This window comes from Trachinotus anak, unplaced genomic scaffold (assembly GCF_046630095.1).
Source record: "Trachinotus anak isolate AG129_WGS33_773 ecotype Australia unplaced genomic scaffold, CSIRO_AGI_Tana_v1 ptg000003l, whole genome shotgun sequence".
Lineage (NCBI taxonomy): Eukaryota > Metazoa > Chordata > Actinopteri > Carangiformes > Carangidae > Trachinotus > Trachinotus anak.
The window spans coordinates 10879681-10898598 of NW_027273854.1; the positions used below are offsets into that span (position 1 = coordinate 10879681).

Consider the following 18918-nt stretch of genomic DNA (forward strand, 5'->3'; position numbering starts at 1 on the left):
TTAAGATGAGCAAAGAAAACTCATTTGCTGTCCTCAGCTCATCAGACTGACATACTGAGCGACACCTCTCAAAGTGTGGTGAGCAATGCTTTCATCCACACAGTGTTTTTACCCTCAGATACGACCCATTAGAGCGGCAGGCGTACCGGATCTCCGTCATCATGGTAACAACAATAAACACAGTTAAGGTTGCGGTAAGGTCATGGTTTGATGAGGTTTAAAACAAATACTTCCTCGAGGTTAGAGAACCTCCGTCATCGTAGTTACAATAATAAACATGCAGTTGTGGAACGGCCATGGATAAAAGAAACAACACTGACTGTTTGTTTCACAAGGAAAGGAGCCTGTCTATCCAACCCCACCCTCCTCATAACGAACTTTGTCGCTCGTATACTGCATCACCTGACGACCTTTAATTACTACTGATGCCAGAGGGTGTCTAACAATCAGACGTAACCATGGCTCATAATAACCTACTTGCACAGACGACCTATGGAGGACAATCAGTTGTTTTGTTTTTTTCTCTTAATTTATGCTCTTTTTTTTACCTGCAGGGCTGGTGTCACTGTTGACTGCATATGAATGGAAACATGCAAAAGGAGCCTGTTGGTATTAAGTTTTCTGATAAGTCAATCAGGAAAACAATATGCTCTGGCAATGCATCATTGGTATGTATGTGGATAGTGAAAGAGAGAGGAAAAGATTAAATGAAAAAAAAATGGTGAGATATAGTCATAGTCATCAAGATTTAAAGTCATTTCAACATTACACTGATGGGCAAAAACTGTTTACAGTTCACCTGATGGGCAAAAACTGTTTATCACACATTTATCAGTATGAGCACACATGTTGGCAGATGTGCAGATTGGCAGATATAGGTTAATATATTATCTTATATTAAGAATTATCTTACTTTTTTAAGTATCATTGGTTTACACAACACCCCCTATAGATAGTGTACTGTATCTGTATTTAATAATCAGATTTTAAGGATCTTTGTCAAATTATGTTTTTATGTTTTTTTATTTAGTAAATATCAGCCAATATACTGTTTCTTTTTAGTTTTCAAATCATCAGTATCAGCCTTGTTGACCTTGTTTTAGTAACCATTGAAACCACACATAAATGATTGAGGTTAAACAGCATGAACTATCTATATCTTTCTAATGTCAGCTGTGAATTCCCCTGAGACGGCTCGAGTCAGTCTTTAGACTTGTGGAAGCATCGTGATTATGTGTTCATCTGCCTGCAACACAAATGTTCATCAGCCCAGAACAGGCCTGACCACTATACAAATGACTAATGAAATCTAACGGCCTGAGTCTTTCTCAACAGGTATATTCTAGAGAAGTCCCCTGGCTCTCATTTTCAGCTAAATTATTCCCGAGACATCCGGAGATATTGAGTTTTGTCATGCAGAGCACAACATGAAAGATATCCGCATAAACTATACAATTTGTAAGGCCATTAGAAAGATGGTGATGAGGCGGTTATAATGGTCTCTGGTGAAGACAACACATTTGTGTCTGGAGCCGCAGTTCACAGGGTTTAATTTGAGTGAGTTTTATTATTGTAACAGGGTTTCATTTCTCATCAACAGAAAATATATTTTTTCAAAAAAGACCAAAACATTGAGTCGTCAGTGAGTGAAAATGCTGCATGTAAGATAAGAGCATGATCAACAACTATTTCACTTTTGGTTTCCTGCGCTTCACTCAACAGAAAGTAACCTTCTGTAGACTTTCTTCTCTATTTTCTTCTCTCAAAGTCTTGAAAAGGTTCGTGGTTTATGCAGAGATACAGCGCTGTGATCAAATTATCAAACTATATACAGGTTAGAGCAAAAAAGTCCTCTGGCCACTGACAGCAGGAGTCTGTGGAAACTCCACAGGATACTTTTAATATTGCAAGAAAATCATAAATATACTGTATGTGCTTTCAAAAATTTTTTTTTACCCTCCAACCCACTTTTTTATGAATTCTATTTGCTGGACAAAGTCTGGCCTTTTGGCTCCACATCTGCTGGACTTGATTAATGATGCCAAACAAAGGTTTCACTCCCCTGAGCCTGAGCCTGAGCCTATTTCTTCTGACACCTTAATAAACTCTAACGCAAACACAAAACCATGGACACAAGCACGCACACACAAGCGCGCGCGTGCGCACACACACACACACACATATATAAATAATCTTTAAAATAGGAAGGCGAAGCAAGATTCCTCTCCCAGCAGGGGAAACCTCATTGGTATAACATGTTTGAGAGTTGTCAAGACATGCCACCAAAGAGGTCACTCACACAATTTCTTACTCTGCATGGACAGGGAAAAGTAGAGCACCTGCCTGCAGTCTCTCTTATTCTCAAAGCACATAAGAGATTATGGGTGACTTTTAGTTCAAAATCTGGATTTTAAAACATAGATAAATGTATGCAAATGAATCGTTTTCTACCCAATTCTCAGAGTGGATGTTCCATTATGAACTTATGTACTCTTATGTACAACTGAGGTACAATTTAACGTACTATGCTTTCTTTACCAGACTAGAACAAAAGCATGTACATCAAAATAGTTAACCACCATTCAGCAGCTGTCAGACTGTCAACAAACCGCTGCAGAGTAATCCTTAACTCCGGTCACCTCTCTTTCCCAACCCAAAAGTACAGAAGAAAGCAAACCAAAAAAACCTGTTGGCATTCAGAGAATTTACTGTGGCTTTTTCTGATTGCAACGAGAGGCTGGAGCATGTGTCTTTTCATTTAAGCTCCATCTGAATGGGGTGTTGGGTTAATATAAAAACCTCAGTGTTTGGACCCCTGATGAAAAGATGGACAACTGCACATAAATCCTGGACCTGGGGGGGGGGCAGATCCACTACAGTCGAGGGGCAGCACATTTTCTGCTGAAGAGCTGAAAAGCATAAATTGAGTTGTTCATGTTGCTCTTGAGAGGTAATAGGGATCAGAGGTGATGTGGGGTCATATAATAAGAGGTTTCATGGAGGCGAGCTTGATTACAAGGACACACAGCAGTGGGAAACCAAGTCAAAGTGGTTTCAAGAGCCAGAAGGATCTGAAGGATCTGAAGGAGTCATGCTGAATTCAGATGCAAATGTGCTTGTTGTTCTGGCTGCGTCTTCCTGTCATATAGCTGTACGCTTCATAGACTGGCACAGTGCATGTAGTATCTGTTTACAGCCAATACCATTTATCCAAGCGTAGGTTCTTCCAAGGAGAATGAGCAGTTGCTGAGAGACAAGTAAATGAAAGGAAACACACAATTACTGCATATACCTCGAAAGCACGTTATATAAAGGGCGTAGTTGTAACTAATTAATTTATCAGCCATTAATACATAATTTATCGAGTCTCGATTTATCAGTTGTAAAAAATCAAGTTGACCAGTGTTTCCTTTTTCTATATGGTAATAATGCGGTTATAAATGTAAATAGGTCATTAACTTTCATCAAGTCTGCAGTTGTTAAGTTTGTCATTTAATGAATTTTGGAAACAATCACCAGCAGCTGTTTTTTTGGACCAACCTGGCTACTCTATAGTCAGACTTGTTTAAGGTTTTTGACCAACCAGCAATAGTAAATTATTTATTAACAATTATTAAAGCTATTAGTTACAACTAATACATTGTTTATAAATGGTGCCAGTTTCTAGTCACTGAAAAAAGGAACAAGTATGTTTAACCATGGAGAATGGTGAGCATTTAGATTGATAATGAAGACCTGTGATTATTCTGTGGACATGTTTATTTTCTGCTTAGAAAAATTATCAAACTTGAATCCACACACACACACACACACACACACACACACACACACCATCACCCCCCATGGCGCGGTGTATTTGCAAACTGGTAACACTGACTCCAGTCAGGACTTATCACTGATTTGCAGAAATGTATTGAAATTACTGGAATCTAAGTGGTGTTGTGCTGTTGTGTGTTTTTCCCCAAAAACCCATTTTGCTAATGAAAAACTGATGTATAACAAAAGAAATTAGTCTGTTGGAGATATGGTTTACCACAACAGTGACCGCTAAACTGTGGCTAAAACAATGATACTTGCCAATACCAGTGGTGTGTGTAACTACAACTAATTAGGTTTCAACTGAAAAGAAACAAAACAGTGTGGGCATGGAGGTGGAAACCTTTCATCATGCACCAATTTGAAAACAAATTCACATGCCAAGAAAAAAAAAAAGGAAAAAAAAGACTTAAAGTCATAAACAGAATCTTTGGTGTTCTTTGGTATCACAGCTTTCAGTCTAGATAGGCCTTAATCTCAACACGGCCCGCCCCCCTCGTCTCTCCAAGCCTTTAACAGAGACCATCTACACCCCCTCCCCAAGCAACAACATGTTCACTAAACCATGAAAGTACCACCTTGAAACGTTGGGGGATTAATCTATGCATGCTGTGATATCGCCAACCCATCAAAATACCAACATATATTTTCTCCTCACTGGATTTATCCGTCTCACTTTGAACAGCATGCCCTGTGCGCAGCCTGCACTCTCATTCTCTCTTGGTAAGATACAAATCTAGGTGATTATGTCAGTTTTGTTTTTGTTTTTACGCAGCCATGTGGCTTCATGATGGCTGCAGTCACTCATCTAAATGACACAGCTTTATGTGTTTCATTGGTAAAAGAGTCACCCATCCGCTCAGTGGCTTCAGAGCTGCTTCCATCCATTTGTCATCTGTATGTGCTCTGTTACTTTGTGTCCTAAATGACTCCTGACACCTGTTGTGATTTGCTGTCACAGCACAGTAGATTTCTGCACTGATGTCACATCCGTGTTGACACAGTTAAATGTTCACATCACACGTGAAGTCTCTTGAAAAAAAAACAAAAACAAAAAGAAACAAGAACAAACACACAGATGAGAACTGCACCGATACACTTTTTAAGGCGTAACATCTCAAACACATTACATCTTCATGGCGATGCATTAAAATATCCGTCTTACTGTCAAATAGCTTTCTATCCATTTGCATGACTGTTTCAGAAACGGTGAGGAGCTATAAATGATTACACTGATGTAAACGGTTGCAGGCATAAACAACACCGAAATCATATAAGGATTACTGGGACTTGGATATAATCCACCCTCCAGTCATTATGATAGAATCCAAAAACAACCCACTTGAGCTGCTATTGTTGCTCAGGTTAATCCATGCACAATTACAGTGGAAAAGATTACCCACAGAGGATGGACATCGCAAAGGTCCAAGTTAAAGTGACCCCAGCTGTAATCCAGAGGAACATATTAGGATGAAAAGCAGGACATTATCAAGCTTGTATTGTTGCCTCTTTAGATTTTCTCTGCCTACTAAGAGTTATAGTTTCCAGCATTGATTACAACATGAAACCACAGTTCATTTATTCTGAATGTTGAAAATTCCACAGAGAAACTCAGGTGATCGTATTTGTCATGACCTGCCCTGCTGTGACACAAGGGTGTCATCTCCGTCTCCTCACCGGCTCGTCTGGCTGACATCAATGGACACTGTTTACGCTGGAATCACCGAGGTCTCCTGCACAGTGGCGGACCCAATAAATGGAGCAGAGTCACGTCTAATGTTGTCCCTCTTTCAATTTCCACTCCTTAAGGCCCATCCATCCACATCACTTCACCTCAACAGAGGCAGGCCCGAGTGTCAAACCGCAAAACTGTCACCAGGAGTTGCGCGGACACAAGCAATGAGCTGTGGACTCTTCTTCTCAGCAGCGTCATGTGACAGTGATTTGAAGGGATTCTTATTGGGTAACATTTGGTGTGAAAAGTGTGGGCAGGCTGTTCTTTCAGGCATTGTCTTTATACAGTGGGAATCCAGAAAGCACTCACCACTACACCATCCATCTCAGCTTCCTGTGTTGATTTGTCACTATTAACAAATTTGTTAGTCAGACACTGCAACAACACGACACATATGGTTACTGTAGTATTTTAATCAGTCATAATTCATGTGAAAGCAAAGAAAATGGTGCTATATACTAAATACCAAACACTATTAGCTACCATGGCTGACAGCCTTGTGTTTGTAATCTGTTTTGTTGAATATAATTCTGGGTTATTTATATTTCATTACTGCACCATTTACAAATCTCCTCCTCAATTACACAGCCCAAAACACATGGCAGGTTCCAATAACAACAATGCTCTTGGTTAATTCAATATTAAAGACTCATTAGGAGGCAGGCGGCGCTTTATTGAAACAGTGTCTGTTGCCAGAGGCGGCTGAACTGTGTCTGTGTCTGTGTCTCTGGTTGTGTATGACAACACACACCGCTGGTGCCACAGGAAAGACAACCTCTAACTCTCTTGCTCTCCCTCTCTCATTTTGCCATTTGCCATGTTTCTGTATCTCCTTACACAGCCATCTGTTCCTGGACTGCATGGATTGTGATCTGCGCCGACGAGCGAACATGACGCAGATCTTATACAGTTTTCCTAAATCCTAAGCTGTTACTCGCCGGGCACATGAAAATAAACAAAATATTATTACTTCCTCTAAATGAATACATAAAGAAACAAATGCAAGCAGTCTGTCTCAGGCTGAGGATTATCAGCCTGTAAAATATATATGAAGAGTCACACTCCCAGCTGCACAGTATGCACAAGGCAACAGGTTAAATTCTGTGATTTTTACCTAAAAAAAAAAAAAAAAGAAAAAAATGAAGATACCACTGCAGGGCAGGTGACAGCCAGAGTGTATGTACAGTACACACATCCCAAATCTCTCCCTCAGACCAACAAGCAGCGAAGGTGAAAACAGTGAAAGAGTGAAACCAAGCAAGATGGACGGAGAGATCTTAGAGACAGCCTGTCTGGATTTGTTTTTGTGTCAGACACTAAATGCTGACAAGTTTGAATAACAGCAAGGACATTTTTAACAAAGGGAAAACATTCAACTCTTGACACTTGTTAAGAGACTTTTAGAAAAATAAGCCCGATGTCACTAATTAAAGGAGAAAGTGGCAGCTTTGCCATGGGCTGTAGGTCTATCACGACTGCAATTCTGCAATTTTTATAAACCAACTATTGATTCTTGCTTTAAAGTTGAGTTTAAGAAAGCCATCCACTAGTAGCTGACGAAAAGCAAATGACACAGCTACCAGCAAGTTGTGTTTAGCCCAAAGTTTGGCTTCTCTCCCACTGGTCTGCAGGATTCAGCTCGAGTCACAGCAACATTTAGACGACCTCACACAGCAAGGAACTGACAATTCTGAATTCTGTAACATGGACATTTAAATCTTTTTTTTTTCCCACATTAAGTGGCAGACCAGCAACGTTTAGTGTAACTAATTCCCTAATCTCGCTCACACAGCCAACACCACCAAGCCATGTGCTTCCAGCAAAGCCAGCTTCACCAATGATTTTTTTTTTGATGGAGCTGCCACGTGTTATGGAGTCAATCATATCTCCGAACAAAGATAGCATCTCCTCAAAGGGATTCATGAAAGTAAACACTGTTATGTAACTGGGCCTCACTTAAAAACAGAAGATATATACATTTATTAATATAAGCACAACCAAGTTTTGATGTTTAAGTTTAAAAAAAAAAAAAGGGAACATTTTTCATGTTATATTCTTAGGCTTTGCGTGTGTGTGTGTTGGAGATACTCAAGGCAGTGGCATTTAAGCAGGATAAATATGCACATGCATGGCACCGGAGATAATCCCCACAGGGGCCACGGGGCACATTGTAAGCATGAATAAATCCAGAGCTGAAGACGACTCATGGCAGACACACAGGCAGACAGGTGGACAGTTGGACAGTTGGACAGACAGACAAAGACCCTCACTTACAGCAGCCTACTTTTCATCTACCTTATTAAACTGGGCACTCAGAAAAGCCCTTTCTTGTGCTGAACAATTCTCTCTCCACCACTCTGCTCCTATGATACCTATGTGCGCGTGTGCATGAGCTACAGGGCTATTATATGTGATTGTAGCAGCTATAATGTGCTGGAAATGACTGTGTGTTCCACAACAACAAAATCACACCAGCAATTTTTAACAGACCATTTTCCAGTTAACAGACAAGGCTTAGGAATATTGACAAAGGTATAATTTCTACCCTATAACATCCAATTAGGTTTAAATGAATCAGTCCGCTGAATGCCTGGTGAGTTCAAACCACAGAGTGCACATAAAAGGCTTCATAAGAAATGGACTGAATGATTACAAAAAAAAAGAAAAAAAAAAAGCTTGTCGGTTCGCCACAGAGGCTTCTTCTCTCATCTGCAGCGGCGATGTTTGCAGCATTTTACCATCAGTATAGAAAGGAAGACAAAGAAAAGCTAAAAAGCAGCTAGAACAAAATGTTTAATTTAATTAGAGGAATGAAGATGCTTTCAGAATGCAGGCAAGTTGTAACAAATATTTGTTATCATTTGTCTTGTAAATGTATTCTGTAGGCTATGGGCTTTGCTGGATCTTGGCATATGAAAGAGTTAAATAACTAGTTTCTTGCACCTGTTTTTACTTTTCTGTTGCTAAACTGCCCGGTTGAGTTTTAAAAGGGATGCTGTGTATTTTTAGCAGTTTCAGGCTCAGGAACGGTGCACTGAATCATAGCCGTTCATCATAATTTAAGTGCCATTTAAGCTCTGTATTCACTCACTGAACAACAAAGGAGAGACGGGGAAAGGGAAGATGAGATTCAAGGTAAACTGGATCCTCTCAGGTGCTTCAGACAATTTTGACCCATTTTGTACATGATGTTGTACCAGCTGAGGTACACTGTTCCATAAACACAGCCCTCAGAGGACAAAGCACAAGGTCTGGCAAAGGCTCCTGTTGTGCAAAATACAGCAGAGTATAAGATGGAGCAACAAGGGATAAATATCAGCCAAACAGCAGCTTGAACAGAGAGCATCAAAGTCAATTTAAAGTCTCATAAAGTTCAGATGTTATAAACTCTGGAAGCGTGAACCTCCACATGAACTCTTTTTATACTGTTTCAAGAAAAATCATCTTTTCACCCTGGTCTCTAAATGTGGATGTTGATGTCAAGTATAACATTGAAGGTCCCTGTTACGCTTTTCCTGTGTTTTATTTTAAGTGTCGACATCCATAAGAAGATATATTTGTGGTTTTAAGTACTAAAAGGCATCTCAATGGAGTTTTTCATCATGCCCTCTCTCAGCCTTCTCTCTGCAGTTAGTGTTTCAGGTAAACACTCATAGAAACCAAATCATGTAAGACTGGATGGTGGGTCCTGGTGGGCCGGACTTGGGGCATGGCTGAGAGCAGTGAGTGCTTTGTTGTGACATCACAAATTTACAGAAGTATTGACGGCTCGTTTTAAGTCTCAGTTTCTGAATACGGGCTGTTTGCATTTCTCTGTGGACTGAGCCCTTTGATACTTTCAGAGTATTAATACTGAACCTAGACTGTCACTAGTCACTGCTTTATAATCAAAAGACATGGAAATCTCACTTTATACAATATGGGACCTTTAATATTCTTAATAGTGGAGTCATCTGTCTATACACACAGCGTTTTAGTAGCATACAACTGAAGCAGGACCGTTATTGGCAGATAAAGCTAAATGGATCAATTCGTTCCCAGAAGTTACTCTTTAACCTTTAAAATATAATCACAAAAGCTGACTGAGATGTCCTCCGACATAAGGAGTTACACATTTTTAATGAATTTCTTAAATTGCAGTGTAATCCAGGCATTTATTATAAATTCACTTCTGAAAAGAATAAACATCCTTAGGCAAACAGAAAAGGGCTTAATTTATCACACACATATGTGTGTAATATTTCCAAATATTTCAAGGATGTTAAATGAATTAAGATCAAATGGCCAAAGACTCATGATGTAGAACCAGAGCGGAGGCTACTTCTAGTGGTAATTTACTTTCCGAACATTGGCAGGTGTGTCAGTGGTAGTTGGTAGACGAGAGGTCTGTGTTGTGCAGATGGCTGTGCATTCTGTTTACACCTCTCCTCGAGAACAGTGCTGCGGCCAGATCTTCCTCCCCTGCCCCAGTCTGAATGCTGATATATTAACCGTACCACAGCCTCCTTCACACACACACACACACACACACACACACACACACATACACATACAGATGGCCCTTTGAAGAAAATAATTCACAAAATTCAAGAGAAGTCTTTAAAAAAAAAAACACTGTTGTCTTTACAAATATCTCTGAACCCACTGTCTTCAACACAGGTTTGTTGTCAGGTTTTGTAATTTACCTTATTTAAGGTTCAGGTAATAACTGTATACTTCCACATGGTATTTATATATTAGGCCGTCACAGCCATTCCATTTTAAAGGCTACAACTAACTGGATTTTTTTTTTTTTTTTTTCTATTTAGTTATGCATTTTGCTTTATGCTATTCAAAATCAAGGTACAAAATAATGGGGTTTACTGTCAGATCAATGAGAGGTAACTGATATTTTTTTAAATGGGTCTCATGGTGCTCGATAAGGAGTAGTAAGGATCAGAGAGAAGGGACAAATTTAGAATTCAGTGTAGAGCTGCAGCTATCGACTATTTTAGTAATTGAGTCTTCTGCAGAGTTATTCCATTGATCAAGTAATCGGATAAGAACTGCTTTTGTCTTATTAAAGAATTAGACATTAGAAAACAATATGCGTGTTTGTATGTGCTGTCACTGCTTTCCCCTATGTTTTGACTGACACAACAACAACAACGGTGATAATTAAAGATTGATGATGATAAACTAACCGTCTGGCATTTTTGCCATGATTTAGCGTGAAAACACTAATCACCTCATCTCTAACAGTGACTCATATGGATTAAACGAAGCTTCGATGCAAAGAATTTGCCTCGACTTTTATGAAAAAAGTTTCTCAAGGAATCGATTCAGCCCTAATTCAGCACTAAAAGGTCTTAAGATTCAGACAGTTTAACAGCAGCTAATTCAGTCAGTTTACCTGAACATTTATCACTTTTATGTGAGATTAATCAAGATTTCTTTTCCCTCATAAGTTTGGAGTCATGCATCATGCTGAACAAAACATTGCCAGTCTGCTGCTTTATCATTAATAACATTTAGCTCTTATGCACTTACACAAGTTCTAATCTATCTTCACAGCAGGAACAGAACTGAAGAAGTTAGTGTTGTGTTATACATTCCATTACTTTTCCTACAACCCCAAGGCAATTCAGGGATAAGATGTATAGAAGAAGAATCATACATCTTCATTTTAAGTCCAGCAACAGGCAGATTTCTAAATGAGCCACAAACAAACTCATCACATTGCTGAACTTTGAGAGGAGCCCAGCGGGTATCAGGAGAAAAATGTTTTCAATTTGTGAGACAATTACCAAATTGTATTGAGTACTAATAAGTGTTCCTGCTGATGTGTCAGTAGGATAGTGAACCGAAATGTGAGGTGACAGTGTTCAGTGACTTTCTAGCATTCACTGTGTGCGAGTACAGGCAAAAAAAAAAAAGAAAGAAAAATGGGAAGACTGGAAAGTGAAGCTGCAGTTGCAATTTTCCATTCTTTTACAGGAAGCCCTGCACACCACATAATGGGAAGTTGGGACTCAGTGGAGCTGGTAACCTAAGATGACACGAGAAATAAAAACAAAGCCACAGTGTGAAATGAGGAGGTTTATCTGCAATGAGTCTTGATTCTAACATTATAACTCCTGACAGGGGGATGCTGCTATACACTGGCCCAAGAGTCACAGATGGCCAAGCAAGGTGGTCAGTGCCACTGCAGCTCATTCAGAGAGAGAGCACCTGAGGAGTCTGACCCCCCCCGTCCCCCGTCCCCTCTCCCTGCTCCTTTATCTATCATCTCCAGGCTCTGAAAAGAAGAATGAAAGCAATTCTGCTTCCATGAGATTAGAGAGCAGCACACAGTGACCAAGAGCTCCCTTACTCATCTTGTTTCTCATCTTAATTCTCAGCTCACATGTCATTGCTGTGTGGGTTTCATATGATGTGTGGATGTACACTCTCGGGGATTTATGTCACGGGTGTAAAAAGATTCTTGGAGGTGGGAGGCCTATGGAAAATTAATTACATGCAGTTCCGGAGAGACATATGGTTTTCATGTGTAATATCCCAGTTGAGCAACAGTAACATTACCACCAGTTACTGCCATATGACACTGCCACTTTTCAATCACAGCGCTAGCCAGCTGGCTTAGCTTAGCATTAAGACTGGAAGCAGAGGGAAGCAGCAAGCCTGGAAGTGGTGACAAAGTTCAGCTACCAGCACCTCTTAAGATCGCTGATTAACACGTCATATCTCGATTGTTTAATCCATACAGAACCGAATGTATCAGCAAATAAACTGATGGTATCAAAAGTAACACTATTCATAATTGTAGAAAAATGAACCTTTTAGTGTTACATATATATAATATTATTGGACTCTTTTACTTAGCTATGATCTCTGCCTCCCAGTATTTTCTTCTACACAAGCATTACACAGTATTTTATGTGTACGTGTACTGTTTCTTTTGCATATTAATGTAACTAAGGTAACTAAAGCTGTCAAATGCATGTAATGGAGTACAAAGTATGAATTGTAGGGAAGTAGAAGTAGTATAAAATAGAAATCCTCAAGTAGAGTGAAAGTACCTCAAATATACAGTTAAGTAATAATAACAAATGATATAATTTATAGAGCACCTTTCAAGAGAGTACAGTGTTTGAGTTAGTTATTGAATAGGTCAGTTACACTACAGCTACAGCAGTTTTCAAAAACAGAAACATCTGGGCCCAAATGGCAGGTTAGCCAAAGAGAAAAAGAAACTTAGACAAAGTGTTTGATGAATAGTTTCATCTTCAAAAGATTAATTTTAATGATTAATGTCTCTACCACCAGCCATTAATCCTTGAAAGGGAATGTAAGTCGGACAGTGTCACAGTTTTGACTGACAAGTTGATAAAACTCTTTTTAAAGCCTGGCACGAAAAGTGGACGAGAACAATTTCAAGGTCTGTTAAATCTATAGCAAGAAGAAAAGAAAATGTTGAGTACATGGAAGGAAAATGTGGTTCAATGGTCTGTACTGTTGTTAACCCTGGAGACGCGCTGCAGTGAAGACTTTCAGATGCCGATCCACATACATCTAAAAAGGTTGTGAGCTGGCTGCCAAGCTCAGACATGGCACTGATCTTGAAGTCTGAAAATAGTACTGAGCATTCAAAGGCTTCATTTACATTTTAATTAGTATGTTCTACTGGAAATAAAACATGTGTATGCATAACCAAAAGGAAAATCAAATTAACGTAGCGGGAATTTAAACTCAAAAGCAAAACACAAAGTGCCACCCAAAATAGAAACGCAGAGTCCACAAGGTAACAAACGGCACAATAAACATTGATTTCATGTCAGGTCTTTAGATGTTGTGGTCTCTAATCTGTTGTCTAACTCATCAAGCACATTCTTCTGTTTGATCTTTAATGCTGTGAGGATGAATGTGATGAAAAACATTTGCTGCCTGCCACTGTTACAAAAAGGGAATTAAGGAGAGTTAGGGATTGAATCTGAGAGCCTTAAAAAGTCCGGTGCCACGACACGGAGCAAACACAATCAATCACACTTAACTGCCCTGGAACAGGCAGTTGTTTTAGCTCCCCTGCACCGTAAACAAAAAAAAAAAAAACTGTGAGCAGCCACTGCTTTGCATGCCAGATAACAGGTTGTGACAGGCCTCTGAGGCTCCGAGAGCACACTTCCAGCCAGGCCAGGAACTGACCAGCTGTCAGCTATTATACACAAACAGGCGGCAAGAGGTAGATCAGCGGTTGTGGGGACATGCTACGGAATTCAGCTCTCTTCACTGTGTGAAGTGTTTGTGTAATTGCACAGCATGATCAGTTACAAAACACGTGTTCAATTACGCCCGAGCTGCAGCTGTGACACAAAAGCCCATTCTGATAATTAGTCATTGTGAAGTTTGCGCTGTCACCTCAACTTTTACCCATAAATTCAATCACAAACTCATTCATAATCCAATTTTAGATGAAGAAGTGCAACCACACAGATTAATGTGCAATTCATTCCGATTTAGCATGCCAATTTGTCAGATGTCATTGGCACATCTATTATGGGGAGTGTGTGATTAGTTAGTATTTATATTCTGTGTCAAACACTCGTCACTCCAGTGAATCCACATTCCACATGGTCGCCACATTTCTGTAGGCAGCACAGACCCACAGTGTTTGGTCCCATTGTTTTTATCACCTGCAGTGTCACATCTGTACCTGCTAGAAACAACAAAAGACACACACCTGTGCTTCACGAATTCAGGAAATCACGCACCTCACAGTCCCAACTCATCACATCTACAGGGGCTGACAGAATATCAGGTAAAGTCAAAAACACTCAGTAAAGTCAAAAACACTCAAAGACAAATGGCAAATAGCAAAATCTGAAACAAAATCTGCAAAATGATCATACATGGGAAGTAGAATGGTCTCAAACTGCACAGTATGGCAGACAAAAAATTTGGTAATGCAGAATATCCATTATGAGTCAGTAAGCGGTGACAAACAATAACATGAATCTTAAAACTCAGCATAAAATTAGAACAACACTGTGTGACACAGCCTCGACAGACACTCTGCATCACGAATGTCTCAGAACTGCTCTTTATGGAGGTTTTGTGAAAATATTCTGAGAAACTAAAGCGAGCCGTGTCAGAATCTAAGACTGGTAAGGCAAAAAATATATATATTTCACCAAAATCAAGAAACATATGTAAAGGGTGTGTTACAACAACAAAGACATGAGGAACAAATCTCTCTTGGTACTTGCTTTTTGAACAGGGCAACTGGGAAAAACACCAGTGTGAAGGATGCAGATCAACATCCTCTAGAATCACCCAGTCACCAGAACGGTGAGGAGCCAGAGTTGGCCTCCGCAGGCTTTATCACCGCAGCCAGCCTCATTTTATGTAAATACGCAGCAATGTGTAAAGAGTACACACAGAGCAGACTGTACAAGTCGGCTGAGGCTCATGACTGAGACTGCCGTTTTGTTTTGTTTTTGATAAGAGCAGATTGGTGTCTTTATACCATTTCTGACAGGATGCCAAATTAAAATCAAACGTTGGAATGCCTCAAAGATATTTCTGGAAGTTATAGTTTTCTAAATGACTATGCAAAATATATTCAACATTCATGCTTCAGTACTTTTAAAAATAATATAAAGATGAAGACAGCAGATCTCCACTCTGTGTTAAATGGTCATATAAGCACAATGATATACTCTGAGATATTTCAAAAATAAGAAAACAGTCTTGGTAGAGAAGGGTAGAGTAGTCGGACAGAAAATGAAATGGCAACTATTTTGCTGACAGAATAATCGCTTACTCTGGTTCCAGCTTCTAAGATGTGAGGATTTCCTGCTGTTCTTGATAGTTAACTAAATGTTAAAGCAATTTAGAGAAGTCACCTCAGACACCTCATCATATACGTATAATCATTTACAATATTATTGGTTGGCAATTCTGTTTGTGTCTATTGATGGTGATTTTGCATCTCAGTCTGACTTTCACTGACCATTTCTCTACGAGCACACGATAATAATAATGCCACAGTATAATTGATGGGTAAAGAGAACTGAATTCAATCCATGACGACCGTTAGCTTTCAAACTGAGGAGGGTCATGACATCAGCAGCTTAGTGACGTCACACCCTGATAATTAAAGATGAGAGGGGGTGTGAGAGAATGACTTTGTGGTTGATTAACATTTTGTTATCCATTTAGCCCTAAAAGGGCATGTATCATTATAAAAAAAAAAAAAACCAAAACGCATGAAGTGGCTCACTCGACAGTATCATGATGTGGATGCAAGAGGCACTCTCTAACATACCCTCTAGAAAAAACCATCAACATGTAGCATCTCTAAGAGGAAGGACAGTCACTGAATCTATGGTAACATCAAACAGAAAAGGCATATTGCTTTGATCCATCAAAGCAATATCCACCAACTTCAAGTCTTATTCCTCTCCTGATAAATCTGAAAATGGGAAAAAGTTAGATTGAAGCCACCGAAGGACTACCTTTTCTTGTGTGCTTACATATTGCTGCAATATCTTCCAGTACACCTGGTTAATTTATTTCTCTCACAGAGGAATCATTACAAAAACGCCAAAAGCATCAGTAGGATGCGCTGAATATTTTGCAGCTGCCTCAGGCTACTAATTGTCAATTTACCCTGGCAGGATGTATAATCAATACTTTCAATTCAGGGCCCTGAACCAAATTGGTGCTTGATCATGCCTCAGTAATTAGAAAGAAAATACAGACCTGAGCTTCAAGCTCTCTCCTGCATTATATCACCGCTAATAATCAACCCAGGGCGCCATCATGGTTTCACTCCAGACATCACTCAAAGCCAACAAGTATTGGCATGCTTGTTTCACCCTGAGCATCCTGATAAACAGTAGAAAGGTGTTATCAATAAGACTTTTTTTTTTTTTTTTTTTTTATCATCACCAACATGAAAACACACATCTGGTTAATGTTAAAATGTCACGTCAAAGTCATTATATCGCTTTAGATTAGCAATATAGTATTCAACACAAAATCAGGTTAATGGATCATTGATTGCGCCTCATGGCAAAGGAACTAATAAATGACAGATTTTCCTACTTAATCTGTTTAATTTCCCCTGTGACCTTTTCACCTGCTGCACACAGCGTCCATGTAAACACCAAACCTCCACACAGGGTGAGAGAAACTACCACTGACTCCCATCATTTCATACGATTGTCTCTCTTCAGCAGTTAAGATGAACTTAGCAGTAATGTGGATTAAATCAGTGTTTAGTGGGCTCCAGTGAACTGTAAAGGCACAGAGGTAACAATTATCTATTGATAACACAGGGCTCAAGTACTTTCTTTTCCCTGAATCGCTATTTATGGAAAAATAATTAATAAATTGCTTTGCACAGCTTAAATAATGAAATTGTGTTTTAAAGGACATTGCAAATTAACTACAAGTCAGAAATACGGTTTTAATGCAGCCCTTTTTTTTTCACATCTTCCTCAGATTGACAGTGAGTCATAGTCAATGCGTTCTGGGAATACTGCGATAATATGACACATAAGTCAATGTTCTTTAGGTTCTTCAACATCATTGCTGCTTTTTCATCTAAAAACAAGAGCCTGCTAATCCTCACTGACAGTCAGGCAACAGAAACAAAAATGTATCTGGCATATTCCATCACTGGAAGCATCTTAATAGGGAACTACAGGCCAGGGATAAAACTGTTTTTCAAAAGGGGCCGACTTCTGTCTGCTCAGTATATAGGCTTCACTTCTCAACTTCGCACTGGCTCAGCCCACCCCTCACCTGTGCTAACTGAAGTGATGGAGGCTCAGTGGAGAGACGGAAAACTAACTTTTCCTCCATTTTTGGTTGCTTCGGGATCCCAACTGAGGCGACGAGCTGTGTGAAGGACCTTTTCACCTCTGATGCTGCTCTGAAGTTTGCAGTGACAGCTAAGCAGCAGATTCAGTGTCTATAAATGAGCCTTCCAGCTTGATGAAAAAGTCACTGCCGCTGCTACATCCTGCATCAGTGAACTCACTGAGCACAAACTCTCACATACAAGCAGGTCTGCCCTGTTTATTTCAACAGAATTAAGCTCAACTTACACATGCGAGTCAAGTGGTAATTAAATAAGCCTATACCAAACACATTACTGTGAAGTTGAAGCCGTGATTTAAGGTCACAGAAGATGATATCTGACATGTCATATTCATTTTGATGTTGATATTGGGTCAAGAACCAGCTGGACCAGATGGAGGACACGAGGCCACTGAAGGCAGACCTGCCAGCTCATCTACCTCCCTGCAGCTCCACCCTAATGCCATCAAATTCACCAACGCCCCATACAATTTCACTGCAGTCACATGGTTTCCTTCACAGCCACTTGCAGAGTACCACTTGTTGAGTTGACAGATGCTGCCAAAGGGTTTGACAATGCAGTTAATGGAAACAAATGCTTCGCAGTTCGCAAGGCTCTCAAAAAAAAAAAAAAAAAAAAAAAACTCTTCAAAAATCTGCACGTACAGGAACATTTTGACAAACAGCTCCTGCTCAAAAACACACACTCACGGTCACACTTTAAAATGCCAGCTGCGACACAGCATGACAGTCCTCACACAAAAGAAAACCACACAACACAAGAACATGCTACACTACAGCTTTCTGTCAACACTGCCCATTAACTTCACCTACAAAGCTTTGCATGTCGATAATACCAATATATCAGACTGAGAGATGGTGAATTTAACTTACCCCACTGTGAGTGCACTGAGGAGGATCTCAGTCAGAAGCTGAGAGTGCGGTGATGTGTTGAAAGACAATGGACATCTCTGTCTACCTCTGTCATGAGGGATGTTTTTGGAGCCTGGATTTGGTTTATCACTGTCATCATAATCAGCTGTTTGGACATAATGAGGAGAATCCAATGCTTGGGTAAAGCTGATGTGAAGAGAGTTGCAGCCACCAAGAGAGACCACAAGCACCCTCCAAAACTTATTTCTCTACTTCTGTGTTCTTAGTGACGCAATAATACCATAATTGAAGACAATACTTGTTCCGATGATGGATGGGAACCCACGCCGCGTAATTAGGGTGCTGCTCGGTATCTAGGAGCTCGGTGCTGCCTCTGATGGCTGGAGGCAAATTAAAGGTGATATTCTGACGTGGACTTGCGATACGGCTCCTCGCCTCTGGTGGCACAGAGGTGGGTCTGGCTTCAGACAAGTCTAAAGGCCCCAAAGATATCTCAACTGAAGTCTGAATGCAAAAAAAAAAAAAAAAAAAAAAGTATCATGTAGAATGAAATAATAATATGAAATATGTTCATATTTTTACTCACTAAGGTCAAAAGTGGCCTTGCAGCGGAAAGTGTGATGAATGGA

At 39.8% G+C, this 18918-nt stretch overlaps 1 long non-coding RNA gene across 3 annotated transcripts in view; it reads right to left on the minus strand.

Annotated features, from left to right (window-relative positions):
• The window catches only part of LOC139616506 (uncharacterized), a 115369-nt gene extending 96498 nt beyond the window's left edge, over positions 1 to 18871 (minus strand). The window contains exon 1 of one of the 3 annotated variants that reach the window (XR_011688175.1): positions 18290 to 18871. This is a non-coding gene — a long non-coding RNA (uncharacterized lncRNA). The remainder of the gene's footprint in view (positions 1 to 18289) is intronic. The other 2 variants (XR_011688181.1, XR_011688187.1) reach the window with 2 other exon arrangements.
• Between the last annotated feature and the right edge of the window lie 47 nt (positions 18872 to 18918).